This window comes from Bufo bufo, chromosome 3 (assembly GCF_905171765.1).
Source record: "Bufo bufo chromosome 3, aBufBuf1.1, whole genome shotgun sequence".
Taxonomy (NCBI): Eukaryota; Metazoa; Chordata; class Amphibia; order Anura; family Bufonidae; genus Bufo; species Bufo bufo.
In genome coordinates, this window is record NC_053391.1 from 113,122,589 (window position 1) to 113,145,272 (window position 22,684).

Below are 22,684 nucleotides of genomic sequence, written 5' to 3' on the forward strand. Positions count from 1 at the left end.
GTATCGCACATTTTTATCGTGAATTTTCCAATTGACGATTTTCGCAATCAAGAAAATAATGACTGGAGATCATGAATTCTGGAATTCGTGAATATATGACAAATATTCGCCCAAATATTTACGAAATATTGCAAATTTGAATATTGCCCCTGCCCCTCATAACTGCTCCTGCAGCCTCCAACTCAAAAATATATCTCGGATCTACACAGTCTTCAATCCAGAGTGTGCAAAATTGGTTGTACATCCCCTCATCATCTCCCACCTAGACTACTGAAAATTCTCCTCTGTGGCCTCCTATCTACCATTCACACACCCCTCTAATCTATCCTCAACTCTGCTACCCAACTATCCACCTCTCCCCTCGTTACTCTCCTGTCTGTTCACTCTACCTATCCCTTCACTGGTTCCCATTGCCCAGAGAATCCACTACAAAACATTTACAATGACATTCAAGGCCATCCACAACCTGTTCCCTCCATATATCTGTGACCTGATCTCCCGATACCATCCTACACACAATCATTGATTCTCATCACACCTTCTTGTCTATTTTCCTCTTGCCTCTTCTTCTTACAATCGCCTCCAAGATTTCTCCTGTGCAGCCCTTCTGGAACTCTCTACCACAACATATAAGATGCTCACCTACCATGGAAACCTTCAAAAGAAACCTGAAAACCCACCTCTTTACAGTAACCCTGCTGCCACTATGCCACAATGACTAGCTTTAAGATCACCTATTGTATCCTTCTCCCATTCCCTTGTAGATTGTAAGTCCTTGTGGGCAGGGTCTTCTCCCTTTCTGTACCAGTTTGTAAATCATCTTGTTCATGCTAATTGTACTTGTTTTTTTTTTATTATGTATGTATATCCCGTATCATATGTACAGCGCCATGGAATGAATGGCACTTTAAAAAAATAAATAAAATTCATTGCATTGTATTATGTCAAGAAACCATGCAGTTTTAGTAAGTATATTGTACTGCAATAACTATACTAATATAGCAGTTTTTTTCAATGCATTGTATTATGTCAATATACAGTGCAGTTTTAGTAAGTGCATTGTACTGCAATAACAGCATTAATATAGCAGTTTACAGTAATTCAATGCATTGTATTATGACAAGAAATTGTGGAGTTTTAGTTAGTGTATTGCATTGTGATAGCTGCATTAATATAACAGTTTTATTCAACATATTGTATTGTCATTTGAGATTATGAATACCAGTGTGCAGTGTGTTTGTAAAAGGGACAGATGTTTAATTGCACATTAGTCTCCGAATTACAGGAAAAAAAAGGGAACTTGGAGGGGAGACAAGGAGTCCACAATGACATATCACACTGATAAAAGTAGTGGGTTTGGTGAGGACTGTAATGATGATTGGGTGTTGAATAGAACCAGGCTACCCAGCTGCCAATTTTTCTGTAAAACTGCCATCCATGGCTTGTACTGTCCTGGGGTGGAGAACATGGTGGACATCTGGAGCTGCTGTTATAGGCAGGGACAGTATATGTCTTTCGCATCCCACTAGGTCAATGTTTGTCATGGCATAGGCAACACAGCACCACAACAATGAGGTCAGGTCTTATTGACACCTCCACATTTGTGTCAGTCTGGTTCTGAGCACACGTTATACACAGCAGAACGTTGCTTCCACTTCCCCTTTGTCCTATCATATGAGTAAAGTGAAACATTGCCATGCTGTGTTACAGCTGATCAGCCTGGGCAAGAGTAGCTACACATTTTATCAGTTGTTAAGAGCATCAAGGAGCAAACATCCCTCTGGCTGTCTCTCCTCTCTCCAACAGGGCAAAATAGTCAGCAATAGTGATGGACAAACATCGGCTGGGAAATTTCGCGAACGCGCTTTCGCGATCGATTGTTCGCGAACCTTACGTTAGAGGCGGGCCCCATTCACTTTAATGGCAGGCGAACCAAAAAAAAATTCAGGTCATATTTGCAGCCACCATATACTTACTAGAAGTGCACAAATAGTACCACAACATAGACAGTGACATACCAGAGGGGGTCAATGGCAAAATTCCCACAGAAAATATGTATTTTAATCAGGAGCCATTTTTATGCGTCTTTAAAAGGGAAACTCTCAAAAATGTGCCCTGCTGAAGCCTAGAAAAATTTTATTTTAGGCCACGGGACTACGGGCCCCAGAAAATTAGGCATTCACCTGACAGAAAATAACAAGTGATTATGAGGCTAGAGGTATATTAGACGGTAAGTGGATAACAATTTTACTGTAGGCCAGTGGAGTACAGGCACCAATAATTGTGCATTCACCTGACAGAAAAAAACAAGTGATTATGTGGCTGTAGGTATATTAGACGGTCAGTGCATGACAATTTTACTGTATGTCAGTGGAGTACAGGCCCCAATAATTATGCATTCACTAGACAGAAAAGAACAAGTGATTATGTGGCTGGAGGTACATTATATTAGGCGGTCACTGGATAACAATTTTATTGCAGTGCAGTGGAGTTTAGGCACCAATAATTATGCATTCACCTGACAGATAAGAACAAGTGATTATGTGGTTGTAGGTATATTAGACGGTCAGTGCATGACAATTTTACTGTATGTCAGTGGAGTACAGGCCCAAAAAATTAGGCATTCACCTGACAGAAAAGATCTTGTGATGATGTGGCTGGAGGTACATAAGGTGGTCACTGGATACAAATTTTAGTGTAGTCCAGTACAGGCCCCAAAAATAGGCATTCACCTGACAGAAAAGAACTTGGGATTATGTGGCTAAAGGTACATTAGGAGGTCACTGGATAAAAATGTTGCTGTAGGCCACTGGAGTACAGGCCCCAAAAATTTGTCATTCACCTGACAGAAAAAAAACTTGTGATGATGTGGCTGGAGGTACATTAGGCGGAAACTGGCTAAAAATTTTACTGTAGGCCAGTACAGGCCCCAAACATTAGGCATTAACCTGACAACAAAGAACTTGTGATTATGTGGCTGGAGGTACATTTGGTGGTCACTGGATAACATTTTTACTGTAGGCCACTGGAGTACAGGCCCCAAAAATTAGGCATAATCCTGACAGAAAATAATTTATGATGATGTGGTTGGAGGTACATTAGGCGGTCACTGTATAAAAAATTTACTGTAGGCCAGTACAGGCCTGAAAAATTAGGCATTCACCTGACAGAAAAGGTCTTTTATGCCGCTGTATATACATAAGACAAGGACTATTCTTTGTTCTGGGTGGTGGAGGATATGTTTGGACTGGCATGAGCAAATTCAATTACACGTGGTCGTCACAGGTGTTGAATTTCTCTGCGATTCATGCCTCATACATTTTTAGAAATGTGAGGTAGTCCACACTGTCTTGAGCTAGGCGAGTGTGCTTATCGGTCTCAACTCCCCTGCTGCGCTGAACTTCCTTTCGGACAGGACACTCGACAAGGGGCAAGCCAAGAGTTCCATGGCAAATTGTGCCAGCTCTGGCAACAGGTCAAGCCTGCACACCCAGTAGTCCAGGGGTTCCTTGCTTCTCAGAGCAACCACAACGGCCGTTAACCCGATGTAGTCGGTTTAGGTATTCCCTGAGGCTGGATCTGGAGGGCGGCTGTCGATGGGTTGGCAGCAAGAATGATCTCATATCCGAAGTGACCAACACATCTTCAAACCGCCCTCTTCTTTCAGGCTCGGTAGGATTGGTACCCGCACCTGTTTCGCTGTGGGTGGAAATTCCTCTACCAGCGCCCGCAACAGCAGAATGCAGCATCTATCGCAGCAAGGCCTGGAAATTCTGCATTCTGCCAGCCCTCTGTGATGCTGGTAAAATATATCCTCCATTTTGTGTTCATATCGGGGGTCTAAGTACGTTGCCACCCAGTACTGGTCCTTGCCCTTTATGCTTTTTATACGGGGTCCCGCTTTAAAAAACTGGAGCATGAAGGCCCCCATTTGTACTAAATTGGAAGCGCTGGAGCGCCCTGGCTCCTGCTCATCACTCAGGAGAATGTCGTCCTCGGACAACTCCCGAAAGCTACAGACAACACCAGGGATCCCCGAAAAGTTTAAAGTCCCCCTTAACATCTTCAGGACACATGACGTACCGGTACGTCATGTATAGTTCCGATCACCGCCGCCCGGCGGGCGGTGATCGAGACCCAGTGCCTGCTCAAATAATTGAGCAGGCACCTTGGCTAAATGTGCGGGGGGGTCCCGTGTCAATTCAGACCTGCGGTTTGCGGCTTTTACCTGTGGTTGCGGCGGCGATCGGTGGTGCGATCGCGCTGCCTTCCAGTGACGAGCCTGTGAGATCCAGCTACCTTGACATGGGACATGGGCTTCAAATGGGACATGGTGTCAAAACAACCAGTCCAGCAAAATCTGCCATCCAAAAACCGTATGGCATTCCTTTCATTCTGCGCCCTGCCGTGTGCCCGTACCGTAGTTTACTACCACATATGGGGTGTTTCTGTAAACTACAGAATCAGGGCTATAAATATTGAGTTCTGTTTGGCTGTTAACCCTTACTTTGTAACTGGAAAAAAAAATATTAAAATGGAAAATCTGCCAAAAAAGTGAAATTTTTAAATTATCTCTCTATTTTCCATTAATTCTTGTGGAACACCTAAAGGGTTAACTACGTTTGTAAAATCAGTTTTGAATACCTTGAGGGGTGTAGTTTCTAGAATGGGGTCATTTTTGGGTGGTTTCTATTATGTAAGCCTCGCAAAGTGACTTCAGACCTGAACTGGTCTCGCAAGCGCGAGATGTTAGAGCAGAAGGAGGGGGGAGGGAGGGAGAGCCGGAGGCGTCACACAGGATTATGAGGCGGCGCTGAGGTCGGGAAAGACGGAGCTGGGCACGAACGGCGGCGGGTGCGGCCGGCAGCTTGGATCCATTTACATCCCCTTGGGCACCTTATTCTGTTGATTGACAGGTTAGTAATAGCGTTTTTTGAGCAACATGAGCCTACAGATTACATTTATAAGACCACATTAGCAATCGTGAAAGCTCCATGAACATAACCATATTTTTTATCTGGAGGGGGTGAAACCTGGTGACAGAATCCCTTTAAGGTGAAATAAGGCTGTGTCCTAAATGGGTTAAACCCTCCTCTTCTTGCTCCTCCTCCTCCTCTCCCCATCCACCACCCTCCTCTGACTCCTCTTTAGACTCCTGCTGACTTGTCTCAGATGGAGTAGCACTGCTGGGAATTAATTCAGCATTGCAATTTCCTCATCTTCCACCTCCTGCTCCTCGACGGCTTGATTAATGACATGACGCAATGAACGATCCAGAAAGAAGGCATAAGGTTCGATGTCACTGATGGCGCCTTGGCTGCGACAGACCAGTTTGGTAATCTCATCACATGGCCGCAGAAGTCTGCATGCTTTGCGCATGAGCAGCCACTGGCACAGTGAAAAAATCCAAGCTCCCCAGAACCTGTCCTGCCCCAGAGTTCGTGCAGGTAGTCGTTAATGGCATGTTTTTGCTGGAGCAGCCTATCAAGCATATACAAGGTGGAGTTCCAGCACGTTGGGCTGTCACAAATCACACGTCTGATGAGCCATGGCCGTGTAAGATCTTCTAAAATGGGAAGACATTTTCCTGGCCTGCCGCAAGACATCCTGGACCCTGGGAAATTTGGCAACGAATCGCTGGAGGATGGAGTAGGAGGAGGAGAAGAAGAGGAAGGCCTGCATGCAATCCTTGGTGGTAACACCAAAGCCACATGGGTGCCACGGGTTAAATGCTTGACGGATGTCAGAAGGTTACCCAGTGTTAAATAAAAGTTATGTAGCTTCCCTGCCCGTGTTTGCTAGACCACGTGTCTGTGGTCAGATGTATCTTGGCACCGACACTGTGTATCAGAGATACCGTATATTCACTTGCCGCAGAATGTCACCATATAGCTCTGAGATGCCCCTATGGGAGAAATAATTTCTTTGAAGAACCTCTCATTGCGGTGTGCCAATGTCCACAAATTTTCTAAAGGCCTCCGAGTCCACCAGTTTATATGGCAGTAGTTAGCGGACTAGCAGTTCCAACAAGCTGGTGGTCAACCGTTGGGCAAGAGAGTTATCCGGCATCATCAACTTTTTACGTTCAAACATTTGTGCCACGGAAGCCTGCCTTCTGCCAGATGAACGCGACGACGGCACGGTGGATAGTGGAGCGGAGGACAAATGGGAGAAGAGAGGAGAAGGAGGAGAAGAGGCAGGACGTGGAGTGCCGGAGTGTGGCTTTGTGGGTTCTGACGGCGTTGCTCCCACTGGCCTCAGTGATGGGAGGTCAGGTACCTTTTTAAGGCGGTCGTTTCTAGGTGAGTGTTGGGCTTACTGCAACTTATGCGTAGATAGCACAGGCTGCACATGGCAATGCTATTGTCAGCAGCTGACAGGTTAAAAAAAGTCCACACTGCGGAGCCATGTGCCGGCATCCTGGGAGCACCAGAAGTGACCGTGCATGGTGGATGGCTCGCTCCAGATTTATTTGCAGTCTGTTTTTTGCCTCCTGTGCCCTGCGAGCTCTGCCTGCTTCTCCTTCTTTTCCTCCCTATCTGCTGTTCCGTCTCTCCCTCTGAACTCCCCTCCATTTCCTCTCTTGTGGACACCCACGTGACGTCCATCGACACGTCATCATCGTCACTTTCAACACCACTGACATTTGAGATCTTGGAGTAGGCAGCAAGAGCGGGGACCTCCCTCCTTGGGCTGATCTAGGTACTGTCATCAGACTGCTGGGTGGAGGCCGTTGCTACCTCCTCTTCCTCATCCGATGTCAAGAATGGCTGCGCATCGGTAAGGTCTGGGAATGGATGGGAAAATAATTCCTCTGACTTGAGTTGAGGGGCTATGGTGATGGTGGTGTATTTGGGGGTGCAAACAGCAGAGAGTGAGGAGGGTGCAGAATCGGAAGGCTGAGTGAGCCACTCAACCAACCCTGGTGTGCCCGTTGACGTAATCGCACGCACCTTTTCCAACTTCCCACTTAGGCTCCGGCCTGGTGCACCAGCCTGACCCCTACCATCCCTGCGGAACGGCCTGGCTCTTCCTCTGCCTGTCATTTTCAAAATGACCCTGTGCCTAAGTCCTTATTTGTGGAAGTACAGTAGGTATATCGCCGGCCTCAATCAATATTTGGTGGAAACAGGTATATCGAACCCCTTAATCTGTATTTTTTTTTTAGAAAGCAGGTATATCGTAGGCCTCAATCAATATTTGGTGGAAACAGTTATATCAAACCCTTTAATCAGCATTTTGTGGAAGCAAGTATATCGCAGACCTCTATCAATATTTGGTGGAAACAGGTATACAGAACCCTTTAATCAGTATTTTGGGAAAGCAGGTATATTGTAGCCCTCAATCAGTATTTTTTGGAAGCAGGTATATCGAACACCTTAATCAGTATTTTGTGGATGCAGGTATATCGTAGGCCTCAATTAATATTTTGTTGATGCAGGTAAATCAAACCCCTTAGGGCTCATGCACACGACAGTATGGCTTTTTCAGTGTTTTGCGGTCCGTTTTTTACGGATCCGTTGTTCCATTTTTTGTTTCCGTTGTGTTTCCGTTTCCTTTCCATTTTTCCGTTCCGTTTTTCCGTATGCCATATACAGTATACAGTAATTACATAGAAAAAATTGGGCTGGGCATAACATTTTCAATAGATGGTTCAGCAAAAACGGAACGGATATGGAAGACATACGGATGCATTTCCGTATGTGTTCCGTTTTTTTTGTGGACCCATTGACTTGAATGCCAAGCACCGTGATTTGCGGACAAGAATAGGACATGTTCTATCTTTTCACGGTACGGAAATACTGAAACGGAATGCACACGGAGACACTTCAGTATTTTTTGCTGAACCATTGAAATGAATGGTTCAGTATATGTTCCGCATACTGAACTCAAAAAACGGCCAGTATACTGAACGCAAAATACTGTCGTGTGCATGAGCCCTTAATCAGTATTTTGTGGAAGTAAGTATATCTCAGGCCTCAATCAATATTTGGTGGAAACAGGTATATCGAACCACTTAATCAGTATTTTGTCGAAGCAGGTATATCACACCCCTCAATAATTTTTTTTGCCACAATAGTTATATCACACCACCCTGTTCATTTGGGGCAACAGGTATATCGCAGCCCTCAATCAATATTTTGCGGAAGAAGGTATATCACACCCCTCAATCAGTTTTTTTTTCGGGGCAAGAGGTATATCACACCTGTTGCAATTAGTTGTTCCAATAGCGTTTGTCCCTCTATATATCTGCAGTATCGCAGCAGAACTGCATATACTGTTGCACAATACAAATGCATTATAATATACTTTCTATGTTAGAAAGTATATTCTAAGTATATCACACCACTCAGTATATCACACCTATCGATAGCACACCTATGCCAGTCCTTAAAAGGACTTTTGTGACTCTATTATCTAGTGTTTGGTCTTTCTAACAGCCTGTCCCTGCTCCACAATGCAACCTCTTCCTACACTGGCAAAACACAGAATGTAAAATGGCTGCCAGATCGGGTTCTTTTATAGGGTGGGGGTGTGTCTATGTGCTGAAACATCTCAACTGGCTGTCCTTTCCTACCTGATGGAGGTGTCATGGGTCAAAGTTCAGCGAAATGTAAAGGAATATGGCGCAGACGGACATCGCCACATGTTCGGCGAATCGTGAACCTGCAAAGTTTGCTGCAAAACAACCTCCGGGCGAACCGCAAGGCCATCTCTACTGATGATGATGATGATGACAGCGACACTGACTGTGGTGAGCTTTGCCAATCAATGTATTGGTTGGGTTGAGCCAGAAAGAACTGTTTAATCGGGGCACACTGATGAGCATGGCAAGCTATATGCTTGCTTGCTTAGATATTCACAGGTGTATCATTCACATTAAGCAATGTGGTGATTACTGGCTTTTAGACCCTTGCTAGCAAAAAAAAATGGGGGAATTCTTTCTTGGTGCCAAAAGGATTGCCAAGTTGCTGTATTACCAATATACACTAACCTAAAGAATTATTAGGAACACCATACTAATACAGTGTTGGACCCCCTTTTGCCTTCAGAACTGCCTTAATTCTACGTGGCATTGATTCAACAAGGTGCTGATAGCATTCTTTAGAAATGTTGGCCCATATTGATAGGATAGCATCTTGCAGTTGATGGAGATTTGAGGGATGCACATCCAGGGCACGAAGCTCCCTTTCCACCACATCCCAAAGATGTTCTATTGGGTTGAGATCTGGTGACTGTGGGGGCCATTTTAGTACAGTGAACTCATTGTCATGTTCAAGAAACCAATTTAAAATGATTCGAGCTTTGTGACATGGTGCATTATCCTGCTGGAAGTAGCCATCAGAGGATGGATACATGTTCTCATTCTGTTTACGCCAAATTTGGACTCTACCATTTGAGTGTCTCAACAGAAATCGAGACTCACCAGACCAGGCAACATTTTTCCAGTCTTCAACAGTCCAATTTTGGTCAGCTCGTGCAAATTGTAGCCTCTTTTTCCTATTTGTAGTGGAGATGAGTGGTACCCGGTGGGGTCTTCTGCTGTTGTAGCCCATCCGCCTCAAGGTTGTGCGTGTTGTGGCTTCACAAATGCTTTGCTGCATACCTCGGTTGTAACGAGTGGTTATTTCAGTCAACGTTGCTCTTCTATCAGCTTGAATCAGTCGGCCCGTTCTCCTCTAACCTCTAGCATCCACAAGGCATTTTTGCCCACAGGACTGCCGCATACTGGATGTTTTTCCCTTTTCACACCATTCTTTGTAAACCCTAGAAATGGTTGTGCGTGAAAATCCCAGTAACTGAGCAGATTGTGAAATACTCAGACCGGCCCGTCTGGCACCAACAACCATGCCACGCTCAAAATTGCTTAAATCACCTTTCTTTCCCATTCTGACATTCAGTTTGGAGTTCAGGAGATTGTCTTGACCAGGACCACACCCCTAAATGCATTGAAGCAACTGCCATGTGATTGGTTGACTATATAATTGCATTAATGAGAAATAGAACAGGTGTTCCTTATAATTCTTTAGGTGAGTGTACAATGAGCATGCTTTCGGTAAGCAGACGTCTGTGGCCCACGTGAATGACCAAGATGGCTCTCTCCGCCCCCTGTCAAGTCACTCCTTTCCTGCCATTTCCTGGACTATGGCTTTTCTCCTGCACATACTGTGTTCTTTGATTCCATGGACTTCTGAGCAGGCAGATTGGAAGAGTTGTCGGAACTGGCCAGGTTTGCTCTTGCTGTACTGTTTTGTCTAGCCCCTACTGTTATCTCAGAGATGGTTTTTAGTGTGGCAGATGGTTTCATTGGACCCACAAAAGGCAAACTTTTTATATATATATATATATATATATATAGAAGAGAAAAGAAAAGAAGCAGCACTCAAAAAAATAAATGTGGGTGCAAAAAGTCCTCCTTATAAGACCTGTGACCAAGGTCCAGATTGTAGACATACAGCAAAAACGAAGGCAGCACTCCAAGTTTGTGAAAAAGGTGGAAGGTTTATTCACCCGACCAGCAGCAACGTTTCAGCTCTCTCTATGGAGCCTTTGTCCAGCTCACAAAAGGCTCCATAGAGAGAGCTGAAACGTTGCTGCTGGTCGGGTGAATAAACCTTCCACCTTTTTCACAAACTTGGAGTGCTGCCTTCGTTTTTGCTGTATATATATATATATATATATATATATATATAAATCCATGAGGAGTGACTTCTGCAATCTGCAGTTGCTGAAATAGCTATTTATCACCAGCCCCATTATGCTTCTGTTGCTGTTCGCCTGCATACCATCATGTTCCATGCTGTATGGCTGCTGCCATTATATCTGCTGCTCACACTACTGCCATTACCCCTAGACAGCCACCACTACTCAGGGGCATAGATAAGGGGGGGGAAGGGGAGTTCAAACCTCCCCCAGAGTGTCTGTCCTCCTAACCTGCCAGAGAATGGCCGCTGCCTGCAATAGCGGCGCGGGCAGTGCGGCACACAGAGAGGTGATGGAGGCTGCAGGGCGGGCAGCGCAGAGGGGCAGGTACGGCGGCACAAGTAACTCAGACACACACAGGGCAGCCAGGCAGGGATGACGCTGATGATCACATGGCATGCACGCTGCCTGCAGGCTCCGCCTGTCGTACGTCTGGACCCCGGCCAGCTTCCTGCCTGCTACTCCTGGGCGGCGGCTGACAGAGCACAGAGCCTGAAGATCTCAGAAGATTAGAAGAGAGAGAAGAAAGAAAAAGAAGTAGTTTGAGAGAGACAGACAGACTCTGGAGCACTAGTGTAAGTAAAAGTAATAGTTAAAAAACAAAATCAAGACGATTCAAAGCCCAGAGTACTGCTACTGCTCCCAAATAAATACAGGAATTTTTCAGGCTTTTTCAGACCAAGCCAATCTTTCTTCTGACATTAACATGTGTGTGCATAAACAGGGGCAGGAATCTGCCTCCATTAACCCCTTCCCAACCCATGACTTACTACTACATCATGGAAACCACTGCGTTCCCGCAATTTGACGTAATATGTAGATATGGTCCAAGAGAAGTTAAATATGGTAAATGTGAACAGAACTCCGGGTACAGATGTATTACACCCAAGAGTGCTTAAAGAGCTCTGTTCAGTCATTGCTGCGCCCCTGTTTATAATTTTTCAGGATTCTCTAGGGACTGGTAGAGTGCCAAGTGATTGGCGCAAGGCAAACGTGGTGCCCATATTCAAGAAAGGATCAAGGTCCTCCACAGGTAATTATAGACCAGTTAGTTTAACTTCTGTTGTGGGAAAAATGTTTGAAGGAATCTTAAGGAACTATATACAGGGGTATGTGACTATAAATATTATAAGTGATGACCATCATGGGTTTACCAAGGACAGAAGTTGACAGACTCACCGGATTTGTTTTTATGAGGAGGTGAGTAGTAGCCTGGACCGAGGGGCGGCTGTGGATGTAGTGTTGCTGGATTTTGCAAAGGCTTTTGATAGTGTCCCACAAAGATGTTTAATAAGTAAAGTAAGGTCTATTGGCTTGGAAAGTATAGTTTGTAATTGGATTGAAAACTGGCTGAAGGGCCGTGTCCAGAGAGTTGTGGTCAATGATTCCTATTCAGAATGGCCCCAAGTTATAAGTGGTGTACCGCAAGGTTCACTGCTGGGCCCTTAATATCATTAATAAATAAATTAAATTATAAAGGACAGGATTAATAGCACCATATCTATTTTTTCAGCTGACACTAAGCTGTGTAGAACTGTACGGTCTATGGAAGATGTCCACAAACTACAAGCTGACTTGAACACTCTGAGTGATTGGGCATCAACTTGGCAAATGAGGTTCAATGTGGACAAATGTAAAGTTATGCATCTTGGTAGTAATAATCTCTGTGCTTCATATGTCCTAGGTGATGTAGCACTGGGAGAGTCACTTATAGAGAAGGATTTGGGTGTTCTTGTGGATGAGATTAAATTACAGCATACTTTGGTGTATTTGGAGCATAGCTCCGTTTCTATTAGCATACCCATCACCCTCTTTTCACCATATCCACATCACACTGCGGCACAGTGTCTGAGGAAGGCTTTGCATAGCCGAAAACATTTACACACGTACTGCCGTATGTCATTGTACTTTATTTTGAAACAAAATAAAAAGAAAAACACAAAGAATATCCTACTTATCTACTGTGATCTTTGTAAATATATTACCCGGGGTGGGAACCCTATGCACAGCAGCAACCGACTGTTTGCGAAACAAATTTTTGTAAAAAAAAGCATACAATGTCAATCAGCTGCTTCTAAGGCCACCAGGATATTGTCATGCATTAAACGAGGCATGGACTCGTGGGGCAGGGATGTAATACTACTACTTTACAAAGCGCTGGTGCGGCCTCATCTGGAATACGCAGTCTAGTTCTGGGCACCAGTACATATAAAGGATGCACTGCAGCTGGAAAAAGTGCAGAGGAGAGCGACTAAAATGATAAGGGACACGAAGGGTCTTAGTTATGAATAAAGATTAAAATAATAAAATTTATTTGGTGATCGGGTTGGCACTGGAGCGGTCCGCGCTCGATCACTGCAGGGGCCCGGCAGTCCCTGGCAGCCGGGCCCCTGCTGTATCCGCATCACTGTAAAATGATGGTGGATTAACCCCTTCTATGCTGCGGTCCGCGATGACCGCGACATAGAAGGGGTTTGTGTCGGGTGAGTGAGCGCATCGAGTCCCCGCGCTACTGTGGCGGGGACTCATAGAAACATAGAATGTGTCGGCAGATAAGAACCATTTGGCCCATCTAGTCTGCCCAATATACTAAATACTATGGATAGCCCCTGGCTTTATCTTATATGAAGGATGGCCTTATGCCTATCCCATGCATGCTTAAACTCCTCCACTGTATTTGCAGCTGCCACTTCTGCAGGAAGGCTATTCCATGCATCCACTACTCTCTCAGTAAAGTAATACTTCCTGATATTACTTTTAACCCCTTAAGGACACAGCCTTATTTCACCTTAAGGACCAGGCCATTTTTTGCAAATCTGACCAGTGTCACTTTAAGTGGTGATAACTTTAAAACGCTTTGACTTATCCAGGCCATTCTGAGATTGTTTTTTCGTCACATATTGTACTTCATGACACTGGTAAAATGAAGTCCAAAAATTATTATTTTTTTTGCATAAAAAAATACCTAATTTACCAAAAATTTGGAAAAATTAGCAAATATCAAAGTTTCAGTTTCTCTACTTCTGTAATACATAGTAATACCCCCAAAAATTGTGATGACTTACCATTTACCATATGTCTACTTCATGTTTGAATTATTTTGGGAATGATATTTTATTTTTTGGGGATGTTACAAGGCTTAGAAGTTTAGAAGCAAATCTTGAAATTTTTCAGAAATTTACAAAAACCCAATTTTTAGGGACCACTACAGCTCTGAAGTCACTTTACGAGGCTTACATAATAGAAACCACCCAGAAATGACCCAATTCTATAAACTACACCCCTCAAGGTATTCAAAACTGATTTGACAAACTTCGTTAACCCTTTAGGTGTTGCACAACAGTTATTGGCAAATGGGGATAAAATTTGAGAATTTCATTTTTTTGCCTAATTTTCAATTTTAACCCATTTTTTCCACTAACAAAGCAAGGGTTAACAGCCAAACAAGACTGTATCTTTATTGCCCTGACTCTGCCGTTTACAGAAACACCCAATATGTGGCCGTAAACTACTGTATGGGCACACAGTAGGGCGCAGAGTGAAAGATGCGCCGTTTGGTTTTTGGAAGGCAGATTTTGCTGGACTGGTTTTTTGACACCATGTCCCATTTGAAGCCCCCTGATGCACCCCTAGAGTAGAAACTCCATAAAAGTGACCCCATCTAAGAAACTACACCCCTCAAGGTATTCAAAACTGATTTTACAAACGTTGTTAACCCTTTAGGTGTTGCACAAGATTTAATGGAAAATAGAGATACAATTTCAAAATGTCACTTTTTTGGCAGATTTTCCATTTTAATATTTTTTTTCCAGTTACAAAGCAAGGGTTAACAGCCAAACAAAACTCATTATTTATGGACCTGATTCTGTAGTTTACAGAAACACCCCATATGTGGTTGTAAACTGCTGTACGGGCACACGGCAGGGCGCAGAAGGAAAGGAATGCCATATGGTTTTTGGAAGGCAGATTTTGCTGGACTGGTTTTTTGACACCATGTCCCATTTGAAGCCCCCCTGATGCACCCCTAGAGTAGAAACTCCAGAAAAGTGACCCCATTTTAGAAACTACGGGATAGGGTGGCAGTTTTGTTGGTACTAGTTTAGGGTACATATGATTTTTGGTTGCTCTATATTACACTTTTTGTGAGGCAAGGTAACAAGAAATAGCTTTTTTGGCACCGTTTTTTTTTTGTTATTTACAACATTCATCTGACAGGTTAGATCATGTGGTAATTTCATAGAGCAGATTGTCACGGACGCGGCGATACCTAATATGTATTCAATTTTTTTAGTTTATCTAAGTTTTACCCAATGATTTCATTTTTAAAACAAAAAAAAGTTTTAGTGTCTCCATAGTCTAAGAGCCATAGTTTTTTCAGTTTTTGGGCGATGAGATGATGGTTTGATTGTTACAATTTTGGCGTACATGCGACTTTTTTGATCACTTTTATTACCTTTTTTTGGGAAGTAAGGTGGGCAAAATTTCAATTTCATCATAGTTTTTTATTTTTTATTTTTATGGCGTTCACCGTTCGGGTAAAGTAACATGACCGTTTTATAGATCAGGTCATTACGGACGCGGCGATACCAAACATGTGTAGGGAATTTTATTTTTTAAATTTTTAATCAGTGATAAATGTGTTTTTTGATTTTTACTTTTTTTTCAATTTTTTTTACTTTTTTTTTTACCCAGACCCACTTGGTTCTTGAAGGTCCAGTGGGTCTGATGTCTGTATAATACAGTACTGTACTCTAAATAGGGTACTGCACTGTATTTTACTTACACTGAACAGATCTATGCTTTCAGCACAGATCTGTTCAGCACCATGGACAGCAGGACGCCTGAGACGGCGTCCTGTTGCCATGGGAACCTTCCCCGTCTGCCATAACTTCGCAGACGGGGAAGGGTGAGGATGGGGCTGGCGGGGGGCTCTCTGGGGGCTGTCTGGGGGCTCTCTCCCTTTCCCATCGGGGGGCTGCAAAGGCACAGCAGCCCCCCGATCGGAGAGGGAGGGAGCTCCCTCTTACTGTTAACTTTTTCCATACAGCGGTCCGTACGGACCGCTGTATGGAAAGGGTTAAACGGCTGACATCGCATCACCGATATCAGCCGTTTATACCAGGGTGCCAGCAATGTGCTGGCACCCTGGTATACCCACTGTACACCAACGATTATTCAATGGGAGGCGGGCGGGGGATCGCGATCCCGCCTGCCGCCCTGCCCGCCTCCCGCACCGCCCCCACCGCCCGCAACACCCCCCCTGCACCTTCCACCGGGCTAAAATCATTCAGAGGTGCAGGGGGGGTGATAAATATATATTTTCGCCACACTAAAGTTTCTGATAGCCGCGGTCAGGGACCGCAGCGATCAGAAACTGCAGAAAGTGCAACAAACCGCAGGTCTGAATTGACCTGCGGCTTGTTGCGATCGCGGACATCGGGGGGTCACGGGACCCCCCCGCGCATTTAGCCGAGGTGCCTGCTCAATGATTTGAGCAGGCACCTTGTTCCGATCACAGCCGGCCGGGCGGCAGTGATCGGAACAACACATGACGTACCGGTACGTCATGTGTCCTTAAGGACTCGGGAAACATGCCGTACCGATACGTCATGTGTCCTTAAGGGGTTAAACCTTTGCCCCTCTAATTTAAAACTATGTCCTCTTGTAGCAGTTTTTCTTCTTTTAAATATTCTTTCCTCTTTTACCTTGTTGATTCCTTTTATGTATTTATAAGTTTCTATCATATCCCCTCTGTCTCGTCTTTCTTCCAAGCTATACATGTTAAGGTCCTTTAATATTTCCTGGTAAGTTTTATCCTGCAATCCATGTACCAGTTTAGTAGCTCTTCTCTGAACTCTCTCCAAAGTATCAATATCCTTCTGGAGATATGGTCTCCAGTACTGAGCACAATACTCCAAATGAGGTCTCACTAGTGCTCTGTAGAGCGGCATGAGCACCTCCCTCTTTCTACTGGTAATTACTCTTGCTATACACCCTTGCTATATGTGTCAGAAGGCAGCCAGATGCAGGATCCACACGTTGGATACATTGCACCCAAGAGGCCTGAATAGGGAATATGAGGCTATGCATTTGTATCATTTTTTTTACTTTTTATTGATCATAATTGATCTATTATTTATTTTTCAGACTTCAACTATCTAATTATCCACCATGGGATTAGTCTAAAACATGCAAGATAGTCTTTCCATCATAGCGCTTTTTTGCTTGTTTACTATTGTAGTATGCTGATTTATATTGATGTCGTGTATCCCTTTGTGGCCACTCCCCTTATGGGATGGGCCTCCCATCCCTGTGGGCGGTACCTTTTGTATATATATCTTGTTCTGACCACATTTGGATGTACCTGTTGATGAAGGCACATCGCCGAAACGCATCCTGGTTATAGGACCATTTCCGTCTATGGAATAAAGTAGTTTATCTGCATCAAGACACGGCTTCTGGGAGTCTTTCTTAATTAATCATTGTGGAGTGGCCTCTTCTCCCGGGCAGCGGGCACCTGAGCGAGTGCTGGTTTCTCCATATTCATTATTAGATGCCGTGCAGAGGCTGCCCAATGCTCTTCACGGCATCAGGACCTGTCTTCTATGGGTGCCGAGGAGATGCAGCCTCAGGCTGGGTCTCCTAGGCAACCTGTTTGTGCACTACTCACTGTAGTACACGAACAGGCAATGCATTACAATACAGATGTATTGTAATGCATTGCAGAGGGGATCAGACCCCCAAAAGTGAACATCAGAAATAAAGTAAAGAAAAAAATGTTAATAACAAGTGTTTTTAATAAATTAATAAAGTAAGAAAATTAATAAAGTAAAAAATGAAAAAAAAAACCTCCCCTTTCCCCTTATTTTATAATAAAAAACAAAAACATATTAGGTATCACCGCGTCTGTATTGACTGGCTCTATAAATATATCACATGATCCACCCTGTTTGATAAACACCATAAAAAATAAAAAACTGTGAAAAAAAGGCATTTTTGTCACCTTACATCACAAAAAGTGCAACACCAAGCGATCAAAAAGGCGTATGTCGCACAAAATGGTATCAATAAAACAGTCACCTCATCCTGCAAAAAATGAGCCCCTACCCAAGATAAAATCGCTTAAAAAAGAATATATAGCTCTCAGAACATGGAGACACTAAAACATCATTTTTTTGTTTCAAAACTGCTATTGTGCTATAGTGAAATACATTTAAAAAAATACATATTAGGTATAGCAAAGTCCGTAACAACCAGCTCTATAAAAATATCACATGACCTAACCCCTCAGGTGAACACCGTAAAAAAAAAAAAGCCAACTTTTCCTGCAAAAAACGAGCCCCTACACAAGATGATCGGCAGAAAAATTAAAAAAATAGGGCGTTCAGAAAATGGAGACACAAAAACCAAATTTTTGTTTTAAAAAATGCTTTATTATTTAAAACTGAAACAAACATCATAGAAAGTAAACATATTTGATAGCATTGCGTCTAACAATGTGCTCTATAAAAATAGCACATGATCTAACCTGTTAGATGAATGTTGTTAAAAATAAAAACGGTGCCAAAACATCCATTTTGTGGTTACCTTGCCTCACAAAAATTTTTAATATAGAGCAATTAAAGATCATATGTACCCCAAAATAGTACCAATAAAAGTGGCACCTTATCCCGTAGTTTCCAAAATGTGGTAACTTTTTTGAGTTTCTACTGTAGGGGTGCATCACGGGGGCTTCAATTGGGACATGGCATCTGGCTTCCAAAAACCATATGGCGTTCCTTTTCTACTGCGCCCTGCCGTGTGCCCGTACAGCAGTTTACGATCCTGCAGCTTACGACCCTGCAGAATCAGGGTAATAAATATTGAGTTTTAATTGGCTGTTAACCCTTGCTTTGCTACTGGATAAAAATGGATTAAAATGTAAAATCTGCCAAAAAAGTGAAATTCTGAAATCTCATCTCCATTTTCCATTAATTCTTGTGAAACACCTAAAGGGTTAACAAAGTTTGTAAAATCAGTTTGGTGTACCTTGAGGGGTGTAGTTTCTAAAATGGGGTCATTTTTGGGTGGTTTCTATTATGTAAGCCTCACAAAGTGACTTCAGACCTGAACTTTTACGAAAAATTTCAAGATTTGCTTCCAAACTTCTAAGCCGTCTAACGTTCCCAAAAAATAAAATGTCATTTTCAAAATGATCCAAACATGAAGTAGACATATGGGAAATGTAAAGTAATAACTTTTATATGAGGTATCACTATGTATTATAAAAGTAGAGAAATAGAAATTAGAAAATTTGGGAATATTTCAAAATATTTAGTAAATTTGGGATTTTTTCACAAATAAAAGGGGAAATATATTGACTCAAGTTTATGACTATCATGAAGTACAATGTGTCACAAGAAAATCTCAGAATGGCTTAGATAAGTAAAAGTGTTCCAAAGCTATTACCACAAAGTGACATGTCAGATTAGCAAAAAATGGCCTGGTCAGGAAGGTGAAAACAGGCCCGGGGTTGAAGGGGTTAAGGCATAATTTTTGGACACTCATTCAGAACTGCTACTTCTGACACTACAATTGTGTATGTAAACATGAATCTGATCCTGTTTTGGAATGTTTGTTGAGAACAAGCAACAGTTTTTTCCCCCCATAAGGCCTCCTGCACAGGAACGTGTTTGCCCCGTGGCGGTGCTGCGGCCCACAAATTGTAGGGCGCAATGCACTAGCATCGACCGTGGGGCAGCTGCAGCGGATCGCGGACCCAATCACTTTAATGGGTCCGCGATCCGCCCGTTCCGCAAAAAGATAGGACATGTTCTATATTTTTGCGGAACGGAAGTACGGGACAAAACCCCATGGAAGCACTCTGTAGTGCTTCCATGGGTTTCCATTCCGTGGTTCTGTTCCGCACCATTCCGCATCTCCAGATTTGCGGACCCATTGAAGTTAATGGGTCCACATCCGTGATGTGGAATGCCCACGGAACGCGCCCGTGTATTGTGGATCCGCAAATGTGGTCCGCAATACGGACATGGGGTGCACACGTTCGTGTGCAGGAGGCCTAAGTCTGTGTGTATTTAACCCTTTCTACCCCGAGCCAGTTTTCACCTTTCTGCCCAGGCCATTCTTTTGCAAACCTGACATGTGTCATTTTATTAACGAATAACGTAATGTTGCACTAAAATGAGGTGGAGAACCACTCGAGAGCCCACTATCCAGCATTAAAAGACCCTCGGGTAAGCCTCTACATATCTCCAGTAAGCGATCGCTCTTCATATTAAATACGAACGTATGAACAGCCTGACTACTTTATAACCAAATTTTCAGGCTGCATACGCTTGGGACTTTTGATTACTGCCAAATACTAGCGATCAAGGACTGTCTGCAGGAGAAGATGATTTATATTATCGCATAAACCCTGTATGGAACATTATACCAAACACAACCAGTGATTTATCTACATTATCTTATTGAACATTTGAATCCAATGTTTTTATCTTAAAAGTTCATATTGGGATCCATATAGACATCGAATATACTGTCTGATTTAATATATTTATATATTCCGTTTATTGCCACTTTAAATTCATCACCTATCTTATTGTCGGTATTATTTTATCTGCTGCTGTCTATTCAATTTTATATTTGTTGATATCTTATTGTATTGTTATTAATAGTGTTATTAAAGATCCCTATACTTTTTAGAGTGTGCCCCACTTCCATTATTTATATGTGTCATTTTATGTGGTAATAACTTTGGAACATTTTTACTTATCCAGGCCATTCTGAGATTTTTTTCTCTTGACACATTGTACTTCATAACAGTTGTACATTTCAGTCAATATATTTTTCCTTTATTTATAAAAAAAAAATTCCTGAATTTACCAAAAATTTGGGAAAAATTTACAATTTTCTAAATTTGAATTTCTAAATTTGAATTTTACAAACTTTGTTAACCCTTTAGGTGTTCCACAAGAATTAATGGAAGATGGAGATGAAATTTCTGAATTTCACTTTTTTGGCAGATTTTACATTTTAATCCATTTTATCCAGTAGCAAAGCAAGGGTTAACAGCCAAATAAAACTCAATATTTATTACCCTGATTCTGCAGTTTACAGAAACACCCCACATGTGATCGTAAACTGCTGTACGGGCACACGGCAGGGCGTAGTAGGAAAAGACAGAGTAATGCCTCATAAAATAATTATCAGTCATCATTCCCCATATGTCTACTTTATGTTGGCATCATGTTGAAAATGTCATTTAATTTTTTTAGGACTCTGGAAGGTTTAGAAGCCATTTCTCAAATTTACAAAACCATTTTTTTTAAGCACCAATTTAGATATAAAGTGATTTTGAGGGGCTTACGTAATGGAAACCACCCATAAATGACCCCATTTTAGAAACTACACCCTCATATTATCTAAAACTGATGTTACAAACTTTGTTAACCCTTTTGGTGTTCCACAAGAATTAAAGGAAAAAGGAGGCGAAATTTAAAATTTCATTTTTTATGCAGATTTTTCAGGTTAATACATTTTTTATTGCAACACAGCAAGGGTTAACAGTAGAGTTGAGCGAACACCTGGATGTTCGGGTTCGAGAAGTTCGGCCGAACTTCCCGGAAATGTTCGGGTTCGGGATCCGAACCCGACCCGAACTTCGTCCCGAACCCGAACCCCATTGAAGTCAATGGGGACCCGAACTTTTCGGCACTAAAAAGGCTGTAAAACAGCCCAGGAAAGAGCTAGAGGGCTGCAAAAGGCAGCAACATGTAGGTAAATCCCCTGCAAACAAATGTGGATAGGGAAATGAATTAAAATAAAAATTAAAAAAATTAAAATTAACCAATATCAATTGGACAGAGGTCCCATAGCAGAGAATCTGGCTTCATGTCAGCAGAGAATCAGTCTCTTCATGCCATAGCAGAGAATCTGGCTTCATGTCAGCGCAGAATCAGTCTTCATGTCATAGCAGAGAATCAGGCTTCACGTCACCCACCACTGGAACAGGCCACTGTCACATATTTAGGCCCCGGCACCCAGACAGAGGAGAGGTTCATTCAACTTTGGGTTGCCCCGCAATATAATGGTAAAATGAAAATAAAAATAGTATTGAATGAGGAAGTGCCCTGGAGTAGAATAATATATGGTTAAGGGGAGGTAGTTAATATCTAATCTGCACAAGGGATGGACAGGTCCTGTGGGATCCATGCCTGGTTCATTTTTATGAACGTCAGCTTGTCCACATTGGCTGTAGACAGGCGGCTGCGTTTGTCTGTAATGACGCCCCCTGCCGTGCTGGCCATGTTGGTGGAGTACTCAAAACAGCGCAACAGGGCACACAGGTCTCGCATGGAGGCCCAGTCATTGGTGGTGAAGTGGGTCTGATCCGCAGTGCGACTGACCCGTGCGTGCTGCAGCTGAAACTCCACTATGGCCTGCTGCTGCTCGTACAGTCTGTCCAGCATATGCAAGGTGGAGTTCCACCTGGTGGGCACGTCGCATATGAGGCTGTAACGGACCGTTTCAGCAGACAAGGGGTTAAAATCCGTTTAGGCGATAAGCCCCTTTCTGAGAGACAGGCACAGCTACTTGCAGAACACCAACCTCCCGAACTGGATACAAAATAGCACTCCAAACTGGAACCTCACGAATAGCTGCTAGCAGACGAACAGGAAAAGCATACAATCCTGGCAATCGGTCTTCTAACAGCATACAGCGGATCCCCCCCAATAACGAGACAAGGCTCCGTGTTGAGGGTCAAACAGTGGTCTGACTGTACTTCACGTACAGCCTCTTTTATTCATAAACCACAAACATAGTACTGCCCACAGGGGTTTGAAATGCAACCAATCAGTAATTTACAACACATACAATGATACAACAGCAACCAATCGTTCACGCCCCCAGAGGACCAGAATGAAGACTGTGACATAGGACAACATATCCCCACAATGTATCATGGTTTCCTCCTCTCTGT